Source organism: Hippopotamus amphibius, chromosome 16, assembly GCF_030028045.1.
Source record: "Hippopotamus amphibius kiboko isolate mHipAmp2 chromosome 16, mHipAmp2.hap2, whole genome shotgun sequence".
Lineage (NCBI taxonomy): Eukaryota > Metazoa > Chordata > Mammalia > Artiodactyla > Hippopotamidae > Hippopotamus > Hippopotamus amphibius.
In genome coordinates this window covers 62,588,522-62,594,345 of record NC_080201.1, presented here as the reverse complement: position 1 = coordinate 62,594,345, position 5,824 = coordinate 62,588,522, and positions in this window count along the sequence as shown.

Sequence of the window (5,824 nt, the reverse complement as noted above, 5' to 3'; positions counted from 1 at the left end):
CGATGGGGCTCAGGTGCAAAGGAGGCAGAGCTGAGGCGGGCTCTTGAGGGGTCGGGGTGGGGAAGGAAGCGCCTGGGGTCTTGAGGGGGGTGAGGGGCTCAGTTTCCACTGGTCTGTGAAATGGGAAGATCTGAATCCTCCCTGGCACCTCAAATGAGGAAGTCGAAGCCACCTGCGGGGCTTAGCCGAGGGAAAATTAGGTCCTCTGTTGGGAACCCTTTGAGGTTCAGAGGAGGGCCCGGGGTACCCACAGAAGCTCAGCAAAGAAGACGGGACCAGGGAAAAAACAAGACTCCCCCAGCCTCAGGGCTAAAACCTGGGTGTCCAGGAGGGGGGTCTGAGGGCTCCAGAAGCAGGAGAACTGAGGGTCAGGTGAAGCTCTGAGGGGCTGCTCCGGGGTCCCCACTGGAAGGAATCACCAAAGGAAAGCTGTGTTTCCTGGGGGGCAGGAGGGAAGGATCCGAACTTCCCACTAGGGCTCAGCGTTTGGGTATCCAGGAGGGAGGGCTGAGGTCCCCTCCGCGCTTGAGAGGAGATGCTTCCCGGCTTCTTTGGGGCTCAGAGTCTGGGGAAGGAGGAATTGGGTCCCCTCTGGGGTTCAGAAGAGGAAAAACTGGGGTGCAGGGGGATTCAGAAGGGGAGGTCAGAATTACTTCTGGGTCTCAGAGAGGCAGTAGGATTCCCCCAACTTTCACAGGGCGGACCAGCAGAGTCCTGGCTGGGGTTCAGAGACGGGAGGCTGGGGACCCGCTGGAACTCAGGAAAAGGGGAGGGAGGTCTCCCTGGCCATTCAGACAAGAGACCAGAGAAGGTCTGCCCTGGGGCTGAGAGACCCCGTGGCGTCCAGAGAAGGGGGCTGAGGCTCAGGAGGGGGACCCGGGGTCGCCACTGGGGCTCAGATGAAGGGGCCGTGGTCCGCACTGCGGCTCAGGAAATGGGGACCAAGCCCCTCCGCGCGGTTCAGAGGACGACTGGGACCCGGAAGGGACTCGGTGTCCCTTTGGGGTCACTGGGCTCCCCCTCCCCCGGGCTCCCAGGGCCGGCCGGGCCGGGACGGCTCCAGGCTCGGCTCCAGGCCAGGCGCCTCCCTCCGGCCTCCCACCCGCGTCTCCTGGGCAGGGACCCCTCTGGCTCTCCTGCCTCGGCGCCGCGCCGACCCCAGCTCCGCGATGCCTCCGAACCGTGGGTCCTGCACGCCGCCGCCCGCTCCGCCCGCCGGCGCGGCCGCTCCGCTCACTCCCAGCCGGGCGCCCATCCGCCCACCCCCTGCGCCCTCGCCGGCTATTTCGGGCTCGACCCGTAAATAACACCCGCACCTGTCGCTGGCGCCTGTTGCCATAGGGATCCCGGGTATTTTAAGGGGACGAGGGGCGGGGAGGAGGAAGGCTGCCCGGGGAGGAGGGGCTGGGGGCCGGGCCCTGACCCGCGGGGCCCGAAAGGACTTTTTACTTCCTTAAAGGGCGAGGGCCGGGGGCTGAGGGTCCCACCTTCCAGGTGGCGGGAGAGGGGGCAGGGCGGGGAACCGCGAGTTTGGGTCCGGAGCCGGCCCGGCTGGGAACCCGAACTGCTGGCTCCGAGGGAAGAGGGCAAAGGAGGCAGGACTCCGGGGTCTGAGGGAGGAGGGGCCGGGGGCCTGGACCCCTGGGTCTGAGGGAGGAGGGGCCGGGGGCCTGGACCCCTGGGTCTGAGGGAGGAAAAGACTGGGGCCCCCTCCCTTGCATCTTGAAGGATGTAAGGACAGGGTCCCATGCCGGGATCCTGAGCTCCCCAGGAAGTAGAAAGGGCAGGCCTCAGGGAGAAGCTGGTGGTGTCAGGGGCACGGGAACCAGAGCCGCAGTCCTCTTCATCGAGTTTATTAGACGGGGCACCCCCGGGGGACCTTCCATGCAGTTTCAGCTCCCCCAGGGACAGGGACGGGGACAGCCATGTGGAATGGCAGCAGGGCCTGATCTTCACCCCTTCACTCCCTCCCTCAGCCCCTCTGCGACGACCCAGGTGGGACCCACCTTTCACCAACTCCTTCGCCCATGGTTGGTTGCTCCAGCCGGCCAGTGCACCCTGACCCTCTCTGCCCACTCGGCGCCCTGCGCTGTTTCTGCTGGAGCACGCATTGCCCTGGGATGTGGTTGTGATTGTGCATCTATGTTCGGCTCTCCCATCAGCCTCCGGTGGGGCTCCGGTGCTAGAGAAAGCCATCTCATTGTCCTCAGCACCGCCCAGCCCAAACTGCATACACAGGAGGCCTTAGGAAGTGTGTGTAGGTGATCTGGATGAATGAATGAATGAATGAGCAAATGGATGGACAGATGGAGAAGGTGACACGCAGACATCCCCTCCCACGCTAGGGAAGGGCCCCCTTCTGAGCACACCTTCCTCTGCATTCCGATTGGCTACACCGCCTGTCTTCGGATCTGAGTTCCCAGCTCTGGGATGGCAAGGCCTGGTGCCTGGAAGGCCTCAGGGACTATTTCTTAAATGAATGAGTGAAACCTGTTCTTTCCTTCACCTCATAGGGTATTCCCAGGCCTTGGCAGGACCCACAGGGGAATCCGAGAAAGTGCCTGGTGCTGGCAGCAACATGAGATGGGAGTTGGGCTGGGTGACATCCACCAGCGTCTCCATTCTGAGAAATCAGACACCTTCCTGCAGTACCTCTGCTGTGGCTCCTGGATGTCTTCCCCGCCTGGCCCTGGGCCTCCCCATCTTTCTCAATCTTGCCTGCTGTAACAGCTCTCTCCTTTCAGGGTGTATTTTTCTTTCTTCCACCACCCTGTCTGCTGGCCTTTCTTTCTCTCCTTTCACAGAAAGGGTATGAACTTTCTTTAGTGGGAAAGTTCTTGTCACTTTCATACCAGAAGAGGGCTTGGCCTCCCTTTCCCTCTACCTCCCCTCCCACAATCTCTTCCTTCCACTCACTCAAGCAGGACTCCAGTCCCCAGCACTGCATGGCGATGACCTCTTGTCAGGGTCGTGTTATCTAACCCGTGGCCACTTTGCTCTGCAGATCCTTTTCTGGTTCTCAGCAGCATTTGGCACTGCTGGGGGTTTCCTCCTGGTCTCTGCCTACTTCATGGTCACTCCTTGTCCCCTTAACTACATCCTCCCCCCTCCCCCCATGCAGATGCGGGGGTCCTTTCTCTGTCATCCACACTCATCTTCTAGGTCACATCATCCAGTCCAGAGGCTTTAAATATGCGGTCTCCTATATGCTGACATTTCCAAAACTTATATTTCCAACCACGACCTCTCCCCCAAGCTCTGGTCTCACGTATCCAACTGGCTACTTGATACCCTAGCTTGGATTTCTCACAGGCATCTCTAACTTGTCCTGTCCCAAGAAGGATGCTTGACTCCTCCCACCCGATCCCTTCCCCTGGTGACCCCTTCCAGGCAACACACAGCAGCCCCACCCAAGCTTCACATGCCTAGTTAAAAAGAGTTCCTCCCTTTCTCTCTCTTTGGTTTTTCTTTCCCTCCTCTGTTACATTCAGTTCACCACCACCATAAGCTCTGTCTCCAAAATCCCATGCCCTATTCTACTGTTTCTCTCCATCATCACCGATTCCACATTGGTCCAGGCCCACCATCAGCCTCACCTGGACAAGGACAACAGCCTCTTAACTCCTTACTTCCATCTTCACTCCTAAATCTATTCTCAGCACAGCAATGGGGTTCTGTTATTTTGTTTTTAAATAAAAATAAGAGCATGTCATTCCTATGCCCATCCCAATGAGTCTAGAAAATTCCAAATTTTTTCCCAGGGCTACAACCCCCCAAGTGCACACTTCTGACCTCACCCCAACTTCCTCATCCTTGTTCATCTGCTCACCACGGGGTCTCCTTGAAAAGCAGTGACTCCTCAGGGATTTCGTGCTGCCTCTGCTTGGCCAGAATGCTTGTTGAGTGCCTTTCCTTCTCACAACCCACTGCTGTTACTAGTGCAGTGGGTTCTCCCTGGGGCTCCTCACCTAAAGTCACCACATCCTGCTTTGTGTTTTTTTGTTTGTTTGTTTGTTTTGCCATGCCCTGCGCGATATCAGTTCCCCAACCAAGGATTGAACCTGGCCACGGCAGTGAAAGTCCAGAATCCTAACCACTACACCACCAGAGAACTCTCTTTCCTGCTTCATTTAAAACACCTTTCTCTGTAACTGAAACTCTTATTGTTTGTCTCTGCTGTGAGTTCCAGGAGAACAAAACCTTGGCTATCTGTTCAACACTACATTCCATGCATCTAGACTGGCCTAGAACAGCTTGGCTCTCAATAAATATTTCTTGAATACTGAAACAAACAAAAGAAATGGATGGGTCCTCTACCCTTTGCGTGCTTCTGAGTCTCCACATTTCTTCCTGGGCACATCCCTGCATCTTTCTCTGCGGCTCTACCCTTTCATCTCTGTGTATATATATATATACATATTTTTTTTTTGCATCTCTGAGACTTCTCTGTTTTGACTTGTGCATCTCTGTGTCAGTCTCTCTCCTGTCCCTTCTCCTCTCCTTTCTGGATCACCTTCCAGTGTCTGACTTCTTCCTCTGTCCGGGTGACTCACCTAGTTTTGGTCTCTGTTGCCCTCATCTTCCTCCCCCACCTTCCCGTTGCTCTCCCTTCTGCCCATCCTCCACCTCTTTCTTGCTTTATGTTTGGCCTTTGGACTCTAGCATCCACTACCCCCAGGCAGCTCTGCCCCCCTCTCTCACCAAATTTGTCTCTTTGAACTGCACTCTTCCTGTCTTCCCATTTATCATTCCTACACCAAGGTCCCCTCTGTCCCACCAATTGTATTCCTCTCTCTCTGTTTCCCAGCGTCTCTTTCCAACATTGCCCTCCTGGAATCACTCCCGGGTCCCCTGCCCTCCAGTCTTTCTAGTCCATCCACAGGGGCCCCACAGGGAAATTCCCAACACCCAGTTCTGGTCCCGTCCCTCCTCTGTTCCACCCCTTTCTGCTGCCCCATGTTATCAAGAGAGTGGCTGGCGGAGTCCCTGACAGCATGGCACCATTGCTGAACACGTCCACCTGCCTGTGTCCATGTCTGTCTTCCCACCTGACTGGGAGCCCTGGAGGGCAGAGCAGGCTCTGAATCACCTCTGTACCCCCAGCATCACCGAGCACAGAGCCTGGCACAGGGGGGATCTTGGGAAATATTTGCTGAGCAAATGAAGGGAAATCCACTAAGCACTGCCCCTTCCATGTCCTCAGTGACCTTCAAGTCCATCCCCCGCCATCCCTCTAACCCCATAGCCCTTTCCCAGCTCAATTGCCATCTCTCTCATCTATGCCACAGCATCAGCCTCCTGTCTAACCCTTTCCCACAGCCCAGGTGGCTCCTCCTGACACCCATGTCGGATCCTGCTCTTCACCTGCTCCAAACTCTGTGTGTGTCTCCCTCTACTCTAAAAATAAAGTCCAAACCCCTCTGCCTGGAACCCCAGCACCTTTAGACTCCGGCTTCTAGCTGATTCTCTGGTCCTGACCTTCTGCATCCCAAAAGGATGAGCCCTGTCCCCAATACATCACGCTCTTTCATCACCCCGCCGCTCTCCCCATCCCACTCGAGTTGTTCTTTTGCCATGAAAGCTTTCTTTATCCCCTTCATCACTCATCCTTTTGAAACCCAGGCTGGGCCTGATGTTCTGCAGGAAGTGTCCCTGAATACTGCTCACTCCTGGTTGTTGGTCACTCTGTCTCTTCTTCTCTGGTCACGGTGCCCATCCTGGTCCCTGTCACAGCACCGATCACCCTGCTTGGAGTTCTGTTTGTGATTCCTCTTTGAGAGCACCGGGGGGGATCCTGATTCTAGTACACTGCCTGGTACATTAG